The sequence below is a fragment of the Antechinus flavipes genome, chromosome 3 (genome assembly GCF_016432865.1).
Source record: "Antechinus flavipes isolate AdamAnt ecotype Samford, QLD, Australia chromosome 3, AdamAnt_v2, whole genome shotgun sequence".
NCBI lineage: Eukaryota > Metazoa > Chordata > Mammalia > Dasyuromorphia > Dasyuridae > Antechinus > Antechinus flavipes.
In genome coordinates this window covers 334,507,472-334,528,569 of record NC_067400.1, presented here as the reverse complement: position 1 = coordinate 334,528,569, position 21,098 = coordinate 334,507,472, and the positions used below count along the sequence as shown (strand labels likewise).

Here is a 21,098-nt window from a genome sequence, read left to right as displayed (position 1 = left end):
AAATGAATGGATGCCCATCAATTGGAGAATGGCTGGGTAAATTGTGATATATGAATGTCATGGAATATTATTGTTCTGTAAGAAATGACCAGCAGGATGAATACAGAGAGGACTGGCGAGACTTACATGAACTGATGCTAAGTGAAATGAGCAGAACCAGGAGATCATTATACACTTCGACAACGATATTGTATGAGGACATATTTTGATGGAAGTGGATTTCTTTGACAAAGAGACCTGAGTTTCAATTGATAAATGATGGACAAAAGCAGCTACACCCAAAGAAAGAACACTGGGAAACGAATGTAAACTATCTGCATTTTTGTTTTTCTTCCCGGATTATTTATACCTTCTGAATCCAATTCTCCCTACGCAACAAGAGAACTGTTCGGTTCTGCAAACATATATTGTATCTAGGATATACTGCAACATATCCAACATATAAAGGACTGCTTGCCATCTAGGGGAGGGGGTGGAGGGAGGGAGGGGGAAAAAAATCGGAACAGAAACGAGTGTCAATATAATGTAATTATTAAATAAAAAAATTTAAAAAAAAAGAAGTCTATACTAATAAGTTTCTTATAAAATATGCCTGTAAAAAGTAGACACTCACGACTTGAAAGAAATGATATGAGAAGCCACTCCCACTTCAACCTTTATATAGAGGTGAAGCGTACATTGCACAAATTTTCAGATTTTTATATTGTATTCACTAATTATGCTAATTTTTTCTTTTTTCTTTTTTGTCATTAAAAATATTATTAGAAATTTTAAAAAAGCTTTAATGAAAAATTTATTTTTTTTAAAGTGGCCAATTTAGGACTAACTAGCAAATCTAAGTCATGATCCTTGAAGGTAATTAAGAATACTATCAAAATATCATAGAACCTTAAGTGTCTCCTTTTTGAACTTCTCTTCTCTCTCTACATTCCCCTTTGGCCACCTCATTGATACCCATAGCCTCAATTACAACCTACCTCAAAACAGATGTTTTTCAAATCTCCATGTCCTCTGCAGAGCTAAACCTCAGCTCCAGCTCATCTACAGATGCCTCAAACATGATCAACACCTAAAAATCAAAATGTCAGAAAGTATGCCATCAGTGCCCTTTTTCTGTTTCTGGTGATGGCAACTTGACTCCCTGGTTCAAAACTTTGATTTATCACACACACACACACACACACACACACACACACACACACCCCAAGTTGTCAAGTGTTGAAGTCCATCTTTTTAACTACTAAATCCCTTCTATTCTCATGAATCACTACATGTCAGAATGACTGCAACAGCCCAACAATCCTGCATCCCCAGAAACTGATTTCATCTGCATAAAAAATTTTTCCCATGTGGGAATTCCCTTTACTAATCTGTTGTTGCTCAGACGTTTCTCAATTGTATCCCATTCTTCATGACTCCATTTGGAGTTTTCTTAGCAAAAATATTACAGTGGTTTGCCCTTTACTTCTCCATCTCGTTTTACAGATGAAGAAACTTAGACAAAGTGGACTAATTGTCTTGCCCAGGATCATCCAGCTAGTAAACACATCAGTCTGAGGCCAGATTTGAACTCAGGAAGACCTACAGGCCCAGTACTCCATCCTAGCTGCCAAGAACCTTTACTAATATAGATCAGCAATCAGTCTGTACTTCATTCTTAACATATTGCCTAAGGCACTGAAATTATATAGTTTGTCCAGCATTAAGTAAGAGACAGAATCTGGCCCATCAATTGGAGAATGGTTGAGTAAATTGTGGTATATGAACATCATGGAATATTATTGTTCTATAAGAAATGACCAAAAGGATGAATAAAAGAGAGGATTGGCGAGACTTACATGAAATGATGCTAAGTGAAATGAGCAGAACCAGGAGATCATTATATACTTCAACAATGATACTGTATGAGGATGTATTCTGATGGCAGTGGATCTCTTCAATAAAGAGAGCTAATTCAGTTTCAATTGATCAAGGATGGACAGAAGCAGCTAAGAAAAACCCAAAGGAAAGGGAAGGGTGGTGTTGCAGCATTGAGCATTACAATTAGGAACTGAAGCAGTACAATTAGGGAAACTGAGTCAAAGAAAAAACACTGGGAAATGAATATAAACTGCTTGCATTTTTGTTTTTCTTCCTGGGTCATTTATACCTTCTGAATCCAATTCTCCCTGTGCAACAAGAGAACTGTTCGGTTCTGCACACATATATTGTATCTAGGATATACCGTAACCTATTTAACATGTAAAGGACTGTTTGCCATGGGGGGGGGGGGGGGGGGAGGATGGTGGAGGGAGGGAGGGGAAAAGTCAGAACAGAAGTGAGTGCAAGGGATAATGTTGTAAAAAATTACCCTGGCATGGGTTCTGTCAATAAAAAGTTATTTAAAGAAAAAAAAAGAGAGAATTAAAAGAATATATAAAAAAAAAAGATTTATTCTTGGCATAAAATAGGTGCTTAATAAATGCTTGGTGATTAAAAAGAGAGAGAGAGAGAGAGAGAGAGAGAGAGAGACAGAATCTGAATAATTCTTTTTATCTATAAATTTAACACCAGGGACCAAAAGATAAGAGAGGACCTCAGAGTCAAAAGACCTGGATTCATTCCTACCTTTGATACATAGCTTTGTGACCCAAAACAACTCACATAATTCTCTGCTTTTTCCCTCACTTCTACCTCCCATTTCTACAGGCCACAGATTCTTAACCTTTTCTGTATCTTTGCCCTCTTTGGCTGCTGAGTAAAGCCTATAGGCCCCCTTCTCAGAATGTTCTTAAAATGAATATATTAAAATACAGGCGATTACAAGGGAAATCAATTATATTTAAATACAGTTATTCCCACAAGTAACTAACTTCCAACTCTCAAAAGTTCATTTACTTCTTGTTTCTTCAACAATGTAATGTGCTCAAGCAATAGGATCATAGATTTGAAGCTGAAAGAGACCTTAGAGGTCACTTATGTTATTCCAGTTCCCTTTTATTGTCCTGACTCAGTTTCCCTAATTGTCCTGCTTCGGTTCCTAATTGTAATGCTCAATGCTGCAACACCACCCTTCCCTCTTAATCATCAGAATGTTTGATAGGATAAAGATCTTATATGCCTCCCCTCATTATCTCATCCCCATCCCAGGTGCCTCCCCCATTTATGTCATCCCCATCTCAGGTGCTTCCCCCACCCTGTCAGAACCAGATTGATAGTCCCGTTCCTGCTCTCAGTGCTCTGACTCCACCCCTGCCTCCATCTACCCCTGTAGCTGAGCCGCACGCGTGTGTGTGTACGTGTGTGTATGTCATTGAGAACTCAACTTTGGCTGCTGGATTCTTGGAGACGATAGTCTCATTCAACCCTGAGACCAAACCATGGATCCATTTGGTCCCAGTAAATCTCTCCTTTTTAAATAAAATATTAAAAACTCTCTAATTTCAATCTTGCCTCAGTTTCTCTGGGATTACATTTAGTCCAACCACCTCACTTTAAAAATGAAGAACCTATAACCCAGAAAGATTAAATCACTTGCCCAAAGGTTACATAGATAGTAAACAGAAGCAGGATTTGAACTCATGCCTTCTTGTTTCAAATCCAAAGAACATTTTACCCAGATACTAGATTATTAATTCTATGAAGACTGGGACCAAATCTTACCTAAGTTTTCTACTGCCTTAAGGACTAGCAGAGCATCATATACATAAGAGGCTCTTAATACATATTTTATGAATGCAAGAATTCTGTTTTTCAATGAACAATGCTGAAAGACAAATATAAGTAGAACTCCATTATGTCTCCTTATTTTATGAAAACACCAATACCTAAATCACTAATCTAGACTAAATCACACCACTAGAAATAATACCTACCTGAAGTAACAATGTGCTATAACAATTAACCTAAAGCAATAAGCTCAATCTTACGATATAGTTGAATGAGTGCTGAATTTGAAAACAGAGGACCTGGGTTCAAACCCAAGTTTTTCCACTTAATTATATGAGATTAGGCTAGATGACCTATAAACACCTTTATAGTTCTAAATCTGTGAGCGTATAATTCTATTCCAGGGTTCCAAACAGTACAGTAAAAGAATAAAACCTTGTTTTGCAGCATTCATTACAAGTATTAGCACAAGGAAAGCTTGTTTTCCCACCTAAAAGTGGGAAAGGAACAGAGGCACACTGCCAGGAATTACAGCAGTGTTTCTGGCTTAGCAAGGACTGCAATGAACCAGAGTATTTAGAAGTAATTTCTATATATCCTTTCCCTCAGAGTGCAATTGTGGCTCTAAGGAATGTGGAATGTTGCAGTGTGCAGCTTCATGATTATAACAATTCAGAATTCAGGACCTCTTGCATTGACACTGATGGATGAGGCAAGTCTTTAATCCAAAGATATATTTCATTCCTTTTGTGTCTTGTGTTCTGTTTATATATTTCTCAATTGCCCATGTGTCCCATGGCATTGCCCATGGCATGTGTCCCATGTGTGTTCTCCTGAAACAATTTACATGACCACACACTTGTCTGTGACCAGATTATTATTGTTCAATCATTTGAAGTTTTCTAGGCAAAGATACTGGAATAATTTGCCGTTTCTTTCTCTAGTTCACTTACAGATGAGAAACTGAGGCAAACAGGGTTAAATGACTTCCTCAGGGTCATACAGCTAGTATCTGAAGACTTCAGAACTCATTGTATGACATGGGAGACACTGACCAGGACCATTCAGCATGGCAGGCCCTCATCAGAGAAGGTACTATGCTCTATAAGCAAAGCAGAACTGAATTAGCTCAGAAGAAACACAAGGTGCAGTTAGAGAAGCAACCCCATGTTCACAAGGACTATTTGTGTCCAACCTCTGGTAGAGCATTCCAAGGTACAAACACACTGTGACTGGACCCTAACATAGTAATACCATTTTGGTCCTCTTCTAGAAAGAAGGATAACAATCAACTGGGCTATATTTGAACTCAGGAAGATGAATCTATCCACAGTGACACCTAGCTGCCCTGACCAGAGTTACTAACTAGTTCAGAAATCAAATCCTTAGAATATCAGTAAAGTATATGTTGAAAATGAATCCATGTACCTATCAATTGGGAGAATAATTAAATAAATTGTGGCATATGATTGTAATGGACTACTACTACTATGCTGTAAGAAATGACAAAGGGGATGGCTTTAAAAAAACTAATGGGCAGTACCAGGTAAACATTGTAACTGAAACATTTTAACAGTAATAAACTGTGAAAGACTTAGCTACTCCGATCAATACAATGAACCAAGACAATTCCAAAGGACTCATAATGAAAAATGGTATATACACCCAGAGAAATAAATAACGAGCTCTGGATACAGACAAACTTTTTTTTTCCACTTTCTTTTTCGGCAACATGGTTAATATGGAAATGTTTTACGGGAATTCACATGTATAATGGATATCATATATGTTTTACGGGAATTCACATGTATAATGGATATCATATACTATTTGCCTTCTCAATGGATCAAAGAGGGAGTTGAAGAAGGGAGAGAATATACAATTCAAAATTTTTTAATGAATGTTTTAAGGATATATACACATACAGAAAAATAAAAACTAAAATATATACATGTGTATACATGTGTGTGTATGTATGTATATATACAGGTGTGCATGGGTGTATGTATCCACACCACTTTCTTCACCAACAATAACACTAGCATTATAAAGGATGACCCATAAACCTCTCCCTCTTCAATCCCTATTACCGCTAAATAATTTAGTCAGATGGCATATAAAAGCTGGAGAAATAGCTGTAAGAACTACAAGAGGATGAAAGCCTAGGATAAGAAGGCAAAATCTTCCCTTATGAATTATAGCAATAGTTTCAATAATGCCTCCTGTTGCAACAGTATTACCTTCAGTAATCTAAGGCTCTCAATACAAATTTGGAGGTCAACAAAAAGATTAGATTTTCAGAACCAGTTCAGATTAGCATTTTAAAGCCTAGCTTCAAAGTTTTCAAGAAATTGCTATAGAACAGCTTTTGTTACTGGCTAGCTAGGAACAACAAATGTGGACTGAGCTGACCCTCTATATAAGAATGAAGATCCATAAATCTAAGGATTGGCTAGAGACCTTAGTCTATCATGATACATTATCATTAGGCTCCTTATAGCTAGTATTTCTAATGGTACATTCCTGAACATGTAATCCAACAATGTAAAAAGGAACCAACAAGACAGGGAAGAGGCTTCTTTGAGGCAAGGACAAGCAAGCATAGGAGGTTGTCTGAAAAAGGCAAACACCAAATACTGGAACTTCAGCTCTAAATTTTCATTTTAATTGAACTTCCACCTATCCCTTGACTACAGGGTGACATTCAGTAGCAACATGGCTATAATCATGCATTTGACAAGTATGGAGCACTTATAGCTAAGATTGATGATGAAAATTTAACAGGAAAAAAAATTCAAACCAGCTTTAAAACCCCAATCTTATAGCTCCACAGAATCTCTATCAGCAATCTGCCATATACCCTAAAGAGTAAAGACAGTTTTCATTTTCTTCACTAACTACTTGCTGGCATTCAATTGACAGCCTCTATTTATAGCCTAAGTACTACCTGGGAATAGAACCAAATCAGATGTAGGGAGAAAGGAATGAGTCCCAGTGGGTAAAATTCCCTTCTTCAAGTGTTTCCACAGATAGTCAATGATTTCCTAACTAAAAAGCATGGAAAAAGCATGTACTATACTTAGCCTAACAAACCACAATTACTTATAGTAAATAGTCATTAAAATCCATCAATTAATGCAGCTGTTTTAAGATAATCAGTGGGTAGTAGGGTATGATATATAAAAGAAAATGTATTAACTTGGGAGATAGGAAATTAAGTGAACAGAAAGAAAGAGAACATTTAAGTTCCCTTTTCTGTTGAACAAGTTATACACTATAATAAATCATCACTAAAATAAGAGACAATGATTTTTCATCCATAAAGAAATCTACAAAAATCAAACATTTATGCCCTACATTTTAGTATAATGCATCATATTTTGACTTTTTGGATCTTTATTTTAATTAGGCACTGAATTAAAGAAAAATAAAGCAACCAAAGACAAGTGCAAGTAGTTAAGTCATGCAAAAAAAAAAAAAAAAAAGCTTTGATTTTTCTTCCCTTTTCAAGTTTCTTCCTGCTTCAATAACACCATTCACAACTCATATTCTTATAGTGCTATATGGTTTTCAAAGTGCTTTGATATTTGCAACAAACCACTAAGATTAGTATAACACTATTTTCAGAAAAGGAAAAGGTTTGTAATAATTAAGTAACTCTCAAGAGGTCACAGTTACTTAAGCATCTGAGGAAATATTCCAGCCTGGGTCTGACTAACTTCAGTGCTCTACCAACTAGGCAATACAGCCTCTCCCAAAAATATATGCTTGAGTAACCAAAGTTAAAGTGTTTTTTCCTTTTTTTATATGTTAATTTGGAATAAAGTACTTTCAAAAAGTAGTAAAAAGTACATTCGTTTGAAATTCAGGCAACATCTGTTTAAGAGCTAGGGAGATGCAGAGCAGTATGGTTATAAACAATTAGTGATAGAGAGGTTATTTGAACTCAGTTCTGACCTGATTCCAAATGCTGAAGCATTCCTTCCATCAAATTATGCTGCCCCAATAAAAGCATGGAATTTGGGGGATTATTTACATCTTGAAGGTAATGCAAAAGATAAAGAACTGTGCACAGCTTCAAGGTGGTCAAAATGGTAGACAAAACAAAGACACATTATCCATACTGATGAAAACACATTCTTACACTACGTAGCTGGTCTCTAGAATTTAATTGCATCTCTACAATAAGCAGGAGAGGTTTTCTGGATGGAGGAGAGGAGAGAAAGTGACAATATGGTTTTTATTATAACTCCCGCTAAAGAACTAAAAACATAAAAAGTTACAAATCATAGAATAATACAGTTTTTATACACAATAGTCAATAACTAGAGTAATCTGCTATTTTATAACCCAAAGACTCCAGTTTGGCATAAGAACTCATTATCTGACAAAAATTGCTAGGAAAGCTGGAAAATAGTATGGCAGAAACGACATGATCAACATTAAATACTCTATACAAAGATAAGATTGAAATGGGCTCTTGATTTAGACATAAAGGATGATAATATAAGCAAATCAGAAGAACAAGGAATAGTCTACCTCTCAGAGCTGGGAAGAAGGGAGGATTTGTGGCCAAAAGAGAATATTATGAAATACAAAATGAATAATTTTCATTATATTAAATTGAAAAGCTTTTGTACAAGCAAAAACAATGCAGCTAATATTAGAAGGGAAGTAGAAAGGTGGGGGAAATTTTTACATCTAGTGTTTCTGTTAAAGGCCACATTTCTAAAATATATAGAGAATTGACTCAAATTTATAAAAAAAAGAACCATTCCCAAAATGATAAAAGGTTAAAGAATATGAACAGCTTTCAGATGAAGAAATTAAAGCCATTTCTAGTTATATGAAAAATGCTCTAAATCACTATTGAATAGAGAAATGCAAATTAAGACAACTCTGAGATACCACTTCAGACCTCTCAGATTGGCTAAGATGACAGGAAAAGATAATGATAAATGTTGAAGGGGATATGGAAAAACTGTAATACCAATACATTACTGATAGAGTTGTGAACCATTCTGGAGAGCAATATAACACTATGCTCAAAGGGCTATCAAACTGTGCATACTTTTTGATCCAGCAGTATCTCCATTGAGTCTGTATCTCAAAGAGATCATTAAAAAAGGTAAAAGGACTTACATATGCAAAAATCTTTGTAACAGACCTTTTTGTAGTGGCAAAGAACTAGAAACTGAATGGATGTCCATCAGCTGGGGAATGGCTGAATAAGCTGTGGCATATGACTGTAATGGAATATTATTGTTCTATAAGAAATAATTGCAAAGACCAAATTAGCACCCTAGATACCTTAGAATCAGCCGGAGTCAAGATAAGCACAAGCCCTTGGTCTTTATTCTTGGTCTTTAGGGGTAGGAGTGATTTGGATGGACACAGAATCTCCATGACCTCTCTTCTTCGCCTCCTGCCCAAAAGTAACCCTGGCTAGTCTTACTTCACCCCCTAGTTCCGCCTACAATTCTCTATATATACCAATTATCGAGCCAGCACAGGATAGTGGGAAGGCCATTTTCCAAGCATATGCTTATACAGTATTGTCCAATCAGTAATTAGCCTTAAGTGCTCGGTTGTCCGACCTCAGTGCATTAACTCAAGAGTTTCAGCCCTTTACAAATAATGAGCAAGCTAATTTCAGAAAAGCCTGGAAAGACTTACATGAACTGATCTAAGTAAAGTAGAGCCAAGACAATTTCATACACAGCAACAACAAAAGTATGTTTTAATGATCAATTGCAATGGACTGGCTCTTTTCAACAATGAGGTGGTTCAAGGCAATTCCAATTGATTTGTGATGGAAGGAGCCATCCACATCCAAAGAGAGAACTATGGAGACTGAATATGAATCAAATCATAGTTTTGTTTTTTTTTTCCACTATTGTTGTTGTTGTTTGTTTGCTTCGGTTCTTTTCCCTCTCATATTTTTTCCTTTTTGATCTGATTTTTCTTGAGCAGCATGATGAATATGAAAATTTAGAAGAAATGCACATGTTTAACCTCATATTAGATTGCTTGCTGTCTAGGGAAGGGGGGAGAGAAGGAAGGGAGAAAAATTTGGAACAATTTGCAAAGTTTTGCAAAGGTCAATATTGAAAAGGCTATTATTAAAATATATATGTACATATATATATGGTGGAGGGAAGGAAGGGAAAATTTGGTACACACGGCTATGCAAGGATCAATGTTGAAAAATTATCTGTGCATGTTTTGAAAATAAAAAGCTTTAATTTTATATATATATATGATTTTTAAAATGAAAGAAACCTTAGAGATTATTTATTCCAACCTAGCAATTTTACAGAAGAGGAAACTGAAGCCAAGAGAAGTCAAGTGACTTAATGAAATCATGTGGCTAGCTGACTTGATGTGGCCAATATTCTTTCAACTCCACACATTATATGTGTATCTCATAACTAAGAAACCCAAGTGTAAATATCTGAAAAGTAATAGCCAATATGTGAAATCTGACTTGCTTCAAATTTGTTTTAGGTCCCATATATTTCAGTACTCCAGGGAGCTCTCTAAAATTACAGAAAACTGATGTCTCTCTTATGCCCCTCTGCAAAAGGACAAGCAGTTTTGCCCTGGAAATCCTAAGACCACTAAAATAAGATGCAAATCTAAAATAAAGTTTCTGTAGATGTGTTTCTCTTTGACTTCATTTACCATTTCATATGCTCAACAAAACATATCTGTCCATTATGCTTTATTTTCCCCACTAAGCTTCAATTTCTCTCCTTTTTGTCCCAGCTCAACCCATGCTTCTAAAATTCTAAAGAGTGAAGAAGAAAATCACATATTCTTCAACTACAGAATAGGACAGAATTTTTTTTCTTAAAATGCTTCCAAAAGAAAAAAAAATCCATTAAATTCCTTTGCTTGGTTTAAGAGGTATATTTCTAAACACTTCCCTATAAGTTGTCTTTTGCATGTATATCATTTGTTTACTAACAATTTAATTGGGAGAGGGGAAAATGAGGAAATCTGAACTAATTTGCTGTTCTCAAGGATAGAGATGAAATTCTGACTCCAAATTGCTGTTCAATTGTCCTGTCCCCTTTCTCCACATTCCAGATAAATCTTTGATTCTATAGTAAAGTCAAATGAAATCTTCTCAGGGAACAAGGAAACTAGTTAATTACTTCCCATGATAGCACTATAATCTTTCCAAACTTCCAAATTGAAAACCTTAGTGTCATCTTCAATTCTTACCTCTCTTTTAATTTATCAATCTGTCAACACAGTTCTGTTATTTCTTTCAAGATGTCTCATTCTCTTTCTCTTCATCCCCACCAAAAACATTCTAATCAAGAAGCTTATTTCTCCCTGTTCCTGGATTACTCAATCCCCTCCTTACTGGCTCTTGCCTATAAATATTCTTTTTTCCAATATATCCTTTGCACAGCTCAGAAACTCATCTCCCTAAAATGCTGTTTTCATCATTTTGTCCCCCTGTTAAAAACCTAAAATTGATTTTTAATGCTTATATAGATATCTAAATTTACACACAGAGTCTCTGGACTGTGAAGATCATTGCATCTTCTCCCCAAAAATCTATTTACAAAAAGTCCTGGCTATGAATCTGTGTGCACTTTTTGACTCAGCAATACCACTACTAGGTCTGCATCCCAAAGAAAGCAAAGGAAAAGGAAAAGGATTTACATGTACAAAACTACTTAGCTCTTTTTTTTGGTAGCAAAGACTTGGAAATTGAGAGGATGTCCTTCAATGGGGGAATGGCTGAACAAGTTGTGGTATATAATTGTGATGGAATGCTAATGTGCTGTAACAAATGACAAGCAGGATAATTTCAGAAAAACTTGGAGAAATTCATATGAACTGATGCAAAACGAAGTGAACAGAACCAGAACATAATAATAGCAATATTGTATGACGATCAGCTTTCAATGACTTAGTTTTTCTGATTAACACAATGATCTAAGACAATTAATTTCAAAGAATTTAGGGTGAAAAATGCTATCTATCTCCAGAGAAAGAACTGAAAGAGTGTGAATGCAGAATGAAACCTCTTTTGAAAATTTTCTTTATTTTTCTTGAAGTTTTTATTATCTCTTTTCTTTTGCAACATGGCAAAATGTTTTGCATTACTTCACATGTATAATCTATTTTGAATTCCTTGCCTTCTCTAGGAGAGGGAAGGGGAAGAAGGGAAAAAATTTGGAATGTTAAAAGTGCAGCTAGGTGACCAAGCAGATAGAGCATCAGCACTGGAGTCAGGAGGCCCTGAATTCAAATCCAGCCTCAAATGCTTCTAGCTATGTGACCTTCAACAAGTCATTTAACTTTGAATGCCTCACACACCCCCCAAAAAAATGTTAAGAAAAAAATTTTATACTTATTTAAACATATTTAATAAAATAAAAATATACTAGGGGAAAATCCTCTCTTGCAACCTACAAATGAGACCAAATTTACATGATTCTAAAGAAAAAACTTATCCTGCCCTCTACCCATATCATACAATGATTTCTTATAGCTCATCATATAATGTTCAAATATCCCATCTGGGACATTTCAATTTTCATATCCGTCCATAAACTAGCTTCATTCATAAAATCACAGGACTCTAGATCTAAAACCAAAAACAACACAAGAGGTTATTTAATCCAGCAACCCCATTTTACAGAAGAAATTGAAGTCGACAGAAATCAAGTAACTTGCCGAAGGCTACTCATGGATCCTTTGACCCCAAAAACACCTTCAACTTGTCTAAATTAATTTTCATTGCCTTTGAGTAACCATCTTCAGTTCCTCCCTGTAATCAACTCAAGTTCCTCCCTGTAATCATTCACACTTCCATTTTGTTGTTCTTATTGCTAACATACCCCTGAATATCTTTCCTCTTCTCTAATCATCAAAATTCCTTTAGGACTCATTTCTACTCCAAAACCTAATTATGTAGTGTCTTAGATTACAGAATGAAAAGACATCCATTTATTAGCATTTACTAACACTGTGATTAGGACTTAGTTTCTTCATCTATTTAAAAAAAAAAAAAAGCTGATTCACAGCATTGTTATATACTTATAAAATATTTAAATAATAAAGGTAAATTATTATAGTCCATACAAATCCCTAAAGAGATCTAGACTAGTTGATCTCTAAAGTCTCTTTCAGCTCTAAATCTGTGATCCCGTGATTCTATGTAGGGTCCCTTCTGATACCTAACACAATAAGCAATAAATGTCTCTGGAACCAAATTATAGAATTCCTTCCAAAGTGTATCAATATTCTCATAAATCAGACTTCCCCCAGCTTTTTGTAATTTGATGCAGCATACAATGTCTATAAGTCAATTCCAATTTAAAGATGAGTGGTGCTCAAATTAGTTTGTTATAAAGAAAAAAAAAATTAGGAAAATCTCAGAATCTCACTCCTTTTTCTACTCCAAACCCAGCCCAAATTTAAAGATGGGGGAGAAAAGTGCTTAATTAACCAAACAGAAGGGAGAAGTAAGTAAGCCTCCCAACTACCTCACCTTTCTCCAAGGAAAATAATCTATTTCAATCACTCACAGAGATGGTCATACCCTAAACTTTACCATTACTCTAAATTACACCACCTTCATAATAAGAATGCCAAATCCTTTCATTTCCCCCTCTGCTTTACTCCTAAATTTATTCTTTTTCCTCACTACAATCTTCTTTCCTTCTGTCCTATAACTTCTGGCTTCTCCATTCTAATCAATCCCTCATCTCTTCTCTGACTTCCCTTTCCTCTCTTCATAATCTTGATCTGATAATTGACAAGTCCAGCTCTCCATTGTCCTCCACACTTGATTCCTTTGTCCTCCTTTCCTACTTCCATTTTCATCCAGCCAAACCTGCACCCTGAATCATCCACACCATTCTTCTCTGATGCTTGAGATTATCAAATTAATATTACAGCCAACTTTTATTCACTCAATTCTATCCCATCCTCTGATGGCTGTTCCAAACCTTCTCAGCACCATTTTTTTTTCAGCAAATGTTGCCTCTTGCTTTATTGAGCAAATAGTCAAATGTAGTACAATCTCTCTTCTCTCAACACCCCTCTACATCAATGTGCATTCTTTCCTTCTTTACTTTAGTCTGTGATAAAAAGATGGCCTCCTCTTTGACAAAAACCAACCCCTTTATCAAATTAATCCTCTTCTAACTCTTTCCCCACTGCCTAGGGATATGTTCCAATTTATCTCTTCTACTATGACTACTAGCCTAATATAAGTCTTCATCACCAGTTGCCTAGACTATTGTAATATCTTCCCAGTTGCTTCCTCTACTCTGAGTCTCTCCCCTCTCCTAGCAATCTTCCACATAATTGCCAAAGTAATCTTTCTAAGATCATGTCACTTTCCTATGGTTTCCTGTTGCCTATGTCTTGCCTTGTATTGGGTGCACAATGGTTAGAGCTCTGGACCTGGAGTCACAGGAAGACATAAATTCAAGTCAAATCTCAAACACTTAGTTGTGTGACCCGAGGCAAGTCACAACCTTTGTTTCAGTTTTCTCATCTATAAAATAGTAAAAATAATAGCCCTTACTTTTCCAGAGTTGTTGCGAGGATCAAATGAAATAATAATTGTAAAGTATTTAACACAATATCTGGCACATAGGATGCACTATTTAAATGTTAACTATTATTATTATAAAATAAAATACAAACTCCTTACTTTAGTCTGATATTTAAGGCCACATCACTACCTTTCATATATTTTACTTTCCAATGAAATTGGACTACTAGCTGTTCCTAGTTGCAGACACTGTTTCACAATTTCTGCCATCTCATCCCCATTTTGCTATATACTTCTTGCACAGGCTCTATCTCCAAACACCCAACACATAGAAAGCATTAGATGCCCAACTAGCATCTTCTGCACGTACCCCAGAATGTCCTTGTAGGATTAATAATTCACTTTCAGCCTCTTGATATCCATATATGCTATCCCTTATTTTGACAACACATCCCTTCTTCATTTTTGCCTCTCATAATCCTTGTCTCTCTTCAAGAAACAACTCAGGTTCTTTTGTGAAGCCTTCCCTCCCGACCACTGTTGGCCCTTGCTCTTTACAATTTTCCTTGTACTATAATTAAAGTACAAGTAGCATTCTCTCAAAGAATGCAAATCCTAGAGAAAAAGGACTTTATATGCCCAGTACTGAGCATAATTTCTTGTATGTGATAAAAGTTTAATAAATATTTATTGGATTAAATTATACCCTGAGAGGGCATAACTACCTCACATTTTTAAGTGGATGTCCAATAGATATCTTAAAGTGAAAATGTCCAACAGAGAGAATATTATCTCTCTCCCAAATCTTCTGCCTCCCTCTCCCATTTTTACAGGCAACATCATCCTCTCCATTTCTCAAAACCTAAGACTCATCCTCTATTCTCACTATTTTTCACTACCCATATCCAGTCTGTTTCGAAAACCTGATGATTTCATTTTTACAATATCTCTCCAATATGCTTCCTTCTCTTCAGAGACACTGCACCACTCTGGCACAGGCATCTGGACTATTATAATATCTTACTGATAGATCAGCCTGCCTCAAGTCTCTCCCCACTCCAATCTATATTCCATTCAGTCCCTAAACAAATATAATCTAACCCATCACCACTGCCTCATTCAGTCCCTAACAAATCTAATCTAACCCATCACCACTGCCTCCAAGATCAAATGCAAAATTCTCTGGTATTCAAAGACTCTCATAAACTAGCCCCCTCCTACATTTCAAGTCTTCCTTATGGATCCCCACTACTTGATCTAATCCAATGACACCAGTGTCTTTACTCTCCTGCCAACAAGATATTCCATCTCTCAACTTCAGGCATTTTCTTTGTCAATTCCCAATGACTGGAATGCTCTCCCTAATCACTGCCTATTGGTTTCTCAGACTTCCTTTAAGTCATAACTAAAATCCTCTCTTCTATCTTTTGAGTCCCCCCACAGGAAAGTGTTTAATGGCTAGAAATGTTTTTTGCCTCTTTTTATTATCTCCAATGTTTAGCACTTGATGAGTGTTTGCTGATTGGTTGATAGATTCTTCTACCAAGATAAACCATAACCCTTCTATTTAATCGAGAAGATAAACCTTTCTGCCCCACCACCTCAAAAAGTCTGACAAAGTATATTTAGGAAAATGGCTTTTGTACTCTTAAAAAATTTGCCATAATTAAAAAATTAAGGTGCTCTCTGCTAAGTGCTTTTGCTTTTTATCTTCCTTATAGTTTAAAACAAATGGTAATTCTCATAAACTTAAGAATTTGTGCATTATCACTGAATACAGGCAAGAAGTCTCACTGCTTAGCATACAGGGCCTGGAGTCAAGAAGTCTCATCTTCACAAATTCAAATATGACCTCAAGTACTTTGGGCAAGTCGTGTAACCCACGTTGCCTCAGTTTCTTCATCTGTAAAATGAGTTGAAAGGACAAAATATTCCAGTCCCTTTGCAAAGAAAACCTCAAATGGAGTCAGTCAGACTAACTAAGGAATAACAACATCAGGGTCACAGAGCTAAAAGTGAGCTTGGAGGCTATCAGTCCATCTTGTTCAAACTCTTTATTTCACGACTGAGTAACCATATCCTTAAAGAAGTTGCGACAGTTGCCTAAGTCCTTTATCTGGGGATGCTCAAAATTATATGCAAAGTAATGGTGAGGATCACCAATCAACAAACATGGATGGAACACCTAAGGGCCAGACACTGTGTTAAACACAATGCTTTATTATCAAATCAAGTATGGTTAACATCTCAATATTCTATTAAAGAATTATGTCTTGATCATACATTCCATGCTTGTTTCATTCTAGTGAAATTTAGTATATCTATATCCAACCTGTGGCCATTCTGAAGTTTTAGCAAGCCTAAATTCTAATGTTTGCAATAATACATTCTTTTTACTCAAAGAGCCAGCCAGATTAACCTTTTTCTGAAGAATATTCAGAAATAACAGTGAATGAAAAACTAGAGAAAAATAATGGTTCTAAAGACTCCTCAATATATCAATAACTCAAAACTATCACTATTTAGAAGACCACCTCAGGGTTTTAGCATACTTAAGAAATTAATATCATAAGGGAATTCAAGTTTTCTGACTACATAAGCCCATTCAAAAAAAAATCACTGACAAAAGAAATATTATAGAATTTAACCCAAAAGCCAAAACACAAGATTTTTTTTAAAAATGAAACCCTACATTCTATTAATTACTTCATCTTCATTAATCAGTTTGCTCCCCAATATAATCAACATAACCTCACCAATTTGTTTTCAAAGAAAAAGAAAAAACACAGATATACACACACATACATACATATACCTATGTGAACCCACAGAAAAATATCACAGTGGTGATGTTATTCCTCAGGTCTTACCTAAAGAATCAGTTTTTGATTTTCCAAATAGAGGGGGAAAGCAATTTTGAAAATAATGTCCATAGTTCATGTGGAGAAATAGGGAAATGAAGGAGATGAATGAAATTTGAGTGATAAGAAAGCAGGTGTGAGCTAGGTAAATTTGGCAATACACAAAGCAAGGGAAAAAAGCTGAGTTGTTCTTTGGAGAGAAGGGGAAACCAACAGATTTGTTTAAGAAAAAAAGAGGTGAAGAGGTTTGTGGTTTTGAAAGTGAACAAAAGGAAACTGGGACCAAGGAAGGAGAAAAAGTGAAATTTAAGTGGGGGAGATAGCAGAAGTTACTGCAAGGGGATGAGGATAAGAAAATTAAGGAAGCAAAGATTTGGTGAGGAAAGGCAGGAGACAGAAGGGTATAAAGGGTTAGATTCACTCATCCCAAGGAACCGACCCTGCCCCTCCAATGTGGGGAACAAGCTTGCTCTACCACCTGCAGCAAGAAGGGGGAATGGAGTGTGGGAAGAGAATGAGGAGGAGAGAAAGAATGGAGAAGGGAGAAAAAAATGGGAAAAAGAAGAGGGGAATGGCGAAATGAGGGAAAAGGGAAGGAAAAGGGGAATAAGGAAAGATAGAGAATGTAGAAGAAGAGAGAAAATAGGAAAGGAGAAAGAGAACGAAAAAAGAATAGAAAAGAAAGAGAATAAAGAGGGGAGAAGAGAAGGGCCAAGGGAAAACGGAGAGAGGGAGACAGAATGGGAAGGAGAAAGAATGAAGGTAGAGAGAATGAGGAGGGGGAGAGAGAATGAAGAGAGAACTGGAAGGAACGAGAATGAGGAGGGGGAGAATGGGGAAGGGGTGAAGAACGTGGCTTTCTCCCCCCTCTACCCCGTTCCTCTCTCCCTCTCGCCAGCTGGTTCCACCGCCCCCCCCCTCCGCTGCCAGCCCCCCTTTCTCCCCTCCGCGCCCTCTCCCCAAGTGGTCCCCTCCCATCCCTTTGCTCCGCCCCTCTTCCCGCCGTACCATTCCCCCCCCCATGTCTCACTGTTCCCCAAAACTAAAGAGGAAAGCGGGGGTGAGCCCCGTGGCCGGCGATCCAAGCCCGGCCGCCCCGCCCCTCTCCCGTGGGCCTATCCATCGCCTTCCGAGCCTCCGTGGCCTCCCGAATCCCGGCCTCTCCCTCACCTCCCATGATCCCGGCCCTGGCCGGGACTCCAGTCCGACCGACTCGTCCTGCCTCAGCTTCGGGTCCTGCTCCGGCTCCGGCTCCTCCGCGCGCGCTCCCCGCCTCCTCGGGGGGAGGAAGGAGGGAGACCGCCCACCTCTCGAGTGCGCCCCCTGCCGGATCCACTGCGCCGTGCAGCCTTGTCTCTGAGCGCAGCGTTCTTTGGGACCCGGCCCCCGCGACGCTGCGGGTACCGCGGGATTTGGGTTCCGGCGCCGTCCCCGCCCTTTCTCCCCTGTTCCCCCATTCCCCGCACACACTTCTCCCACTCCTCCCCCATTCCTATCCCCTTCGGCTTCTGTCCTGCCACCCCTCTCCCGGCTGACTCAAACGTTGCTTCAGGTTGGAGAGTTGACCCTTTTTTCCGAGTGAGGGACAGGTGCCGATGCAGCCACGTTGCTTCTTTGTCCCTATGTCTTTTGCTTTTTTGCATAACCAAAATGTGTCAGCAAGTCACTTTCAAACTTGGAAACTGCATGGTCCCCAGGGTTTATCATAAAATCAGAGACTAGTAGAACTGGAAACTTTAAAGATCATCGGATCCAAGCTCTTGTTTTACAGATGGGGAAACTAAGGCAAAATGACTTGTACAAATCTGGAAGGGACAAAAGAAACCGTGTAGTCAAACCCCTAATTTTACAAACAAGGAAACTGAGGGCCGATAAAGTCATAGAGTCATAGAGCTAAAAGTGAGCTTAGAGGCTATCGATCCATCTTGTTCAAATTCTTTATTTTATGATTGAGTAACCATATCCCCAAAGAAGTTGCCTCAGTTGCCTAAGTCTTTTATCTGGGGATGCTCAAAATTATATGCAAAGTAATGGCGAGGATCATCAATCAACAAACATGGATGGAACACCTAAGGGCCAGACACTGTGTTAAGCCCTGAAGATACAAAGAAAAAGTAAAAACAGTTTTTTTTTTTCTGTCAGAGAGATTACATTGTTTCTAATGAAGGACACAATTACATAAATTGTTACATAGATGCAAGGGCAACATAAAACATAAAGGCAAGAGAGGGAGCCCTGTTCTTTGTCAAATACAATAAGCATACCGCTGTAACTGAAGAACAGAAATCTATACAGACTGGAAAGATAAGGGGCCAGTTTGTGAAGAACTTTAAAAGCAAAACAGATTGTTTTTTATCTTAAAGGAGCCACTGGAGAGGTGTATGTTTATGGAGAGGTGACATAATAAGATTTAAATGTTTAACAAAATCATTTTGACAGCTGAGCAGAAGATGAATTGAAATAGGAAGAAATGTGAGGCAGGAACTCCAGTTAAAAAGCTATTGAAGTAATCCATCTGAAAGATGGCTACAGTGGTGGCCATGTGAGAAGATTTAAGGGAACATATATGAGAGGATACTGGAGAGAAAGAAATTATAAGATTTGGCAACTGATTAGATATGTAAGTGGATATCCAGTTCAAAATGTACAACAATCAGTTGATTTTTTTTAAATGGGAATGAGAGAAATTAGAACTGGATGTATATAGATCTTGGAATGATAACTGAACCCAGGAAATTCAAGTGAAAGGATATTGGGGGAGGGGAGAGAGAGGGGGAAAAAAAGAGAGAGGTGAAGAAGAAGGGGGGAAGGGGGAAGGAGGAAAGGAAAAGAAGGAGGGGAGAAGGGGGAAGTAGGAAAAGAGAGGAGGGGAAGAGAAAGGGGAGGAGAAGGGGAGAGAAGATGCAAAGGACAGCAGAGTCACAAAAACTCAGAGTTTAAAGTGTCCAAAATAAAATCAATCAATAGTGTCAAATGCTGGAGGCAAGTTAAGGATAAAGACTGAGAAAAGTCTATTAGATTTAACAATTAAGAGATTGTAGTAGTTTTGGAGAGAGAAATTTCTTTTGAGTGATGAAGCCTGAAGTCAAGTGCAGAGAGTTTAGAAGACAATGAATGAAAGCACCAAGTGTAGATGGATGTTCAAATAATTTAGCAGAAAAGGGGGAAAGAGATTTAGGACGGAAGACACCCAGGATGGTAGAATCCAGGCAGATGTTTTGTTTTGTTTTTTAAGAATGGGGGAGTCCTAGGCATATTTACATAGTAAATATAGAGATATTGAACATGAGAAAGAACAATAGTTAAGGCAATCTACTGAAGAAGACTGGAGACATCTTCATCAGAAATTGGAATGAAGAAGAGAATGGAGGAAGATGTTAAAGCAAGAGTTCTTAACCTAAGCTCTGTGAACTCTGTGTGTGTATGTTTGTGTGTTTCTGTGACTATTTCAATATAAGTAATTTCCTTTGTAACCCTAACTTATTTTATGTATTTAGAAAGATAATTATAAGAAGTCCATAGACTTAATTAGGCTGCCAAAAGAGTCCAGTACATAGAAAGGTTAAGAATTCCTGTGTAAGAAAGGTATATAAGATAAGGAGGAGAATAAGAGGGAACTCTTCATTGAATGCCTTTAATTTCTTTCAGTAATGTATGAGGCAGGATCTTCAGCTAAAAAGGTAAGGGAAGAAAAAGAGTGGAGGACTCTTGATTTCAAGTTTAATGTTCTTTTTTTAAAGCAGAATTCAATGATTTTATTATTCTTTCCATTTATAGTATTGTAATCCTGTTTTTCCCAGTTATGCTTAATTCACTCTGCATCAGTTCTTATGATTTCCCATGCTTCTCTAAATTCCTCACATTTGTATTTCTTTATTATACATTATATCCACAACATTGCTCTACCATGATTTGTTTATATTTTTTGTCCTCTCAAGTGAAAACAATCTACTTTTTTTCCAGTTCTTTGCTATTATGCCCCCCCCTCCAAAAAATACTATAAATATTTTCATGTATATGAGACTTTTCTTTGGGTCAGCTTTTTTTAACTATATGCT

At 37.2% G+C, this 21,098-nt stretch overlaps 1 protein-coding gene across 1 annotated transcript in view; it reads right to left on the bottom strand.

Moving 5' to 3' along the window:
- PXYLP1 (2-phosphoxylose phosphatase 1) overlaps nucleotides 1-18,295 on the bottom strand; it is a 61,288-nt gene extending 42,993 nt beyond the window's left edge. The window contains exons 1-2 of the mRNA XM_051985658.1: nucleotides 18,211-18,295; nucleotides 978-1,069 (exon numbers count right to left, since the gene is read on the bottom strand). The gene's annotated coding sequence lies outside the window, so the exon portion shown is untranslated. The remainder of the gene's footprint in view (nucleotides 1-977; nucleotides 1,070-18,210) is intronic.
- Nucleotides 18,296-21,098: the final 2,803 nt, after the last annotated feature.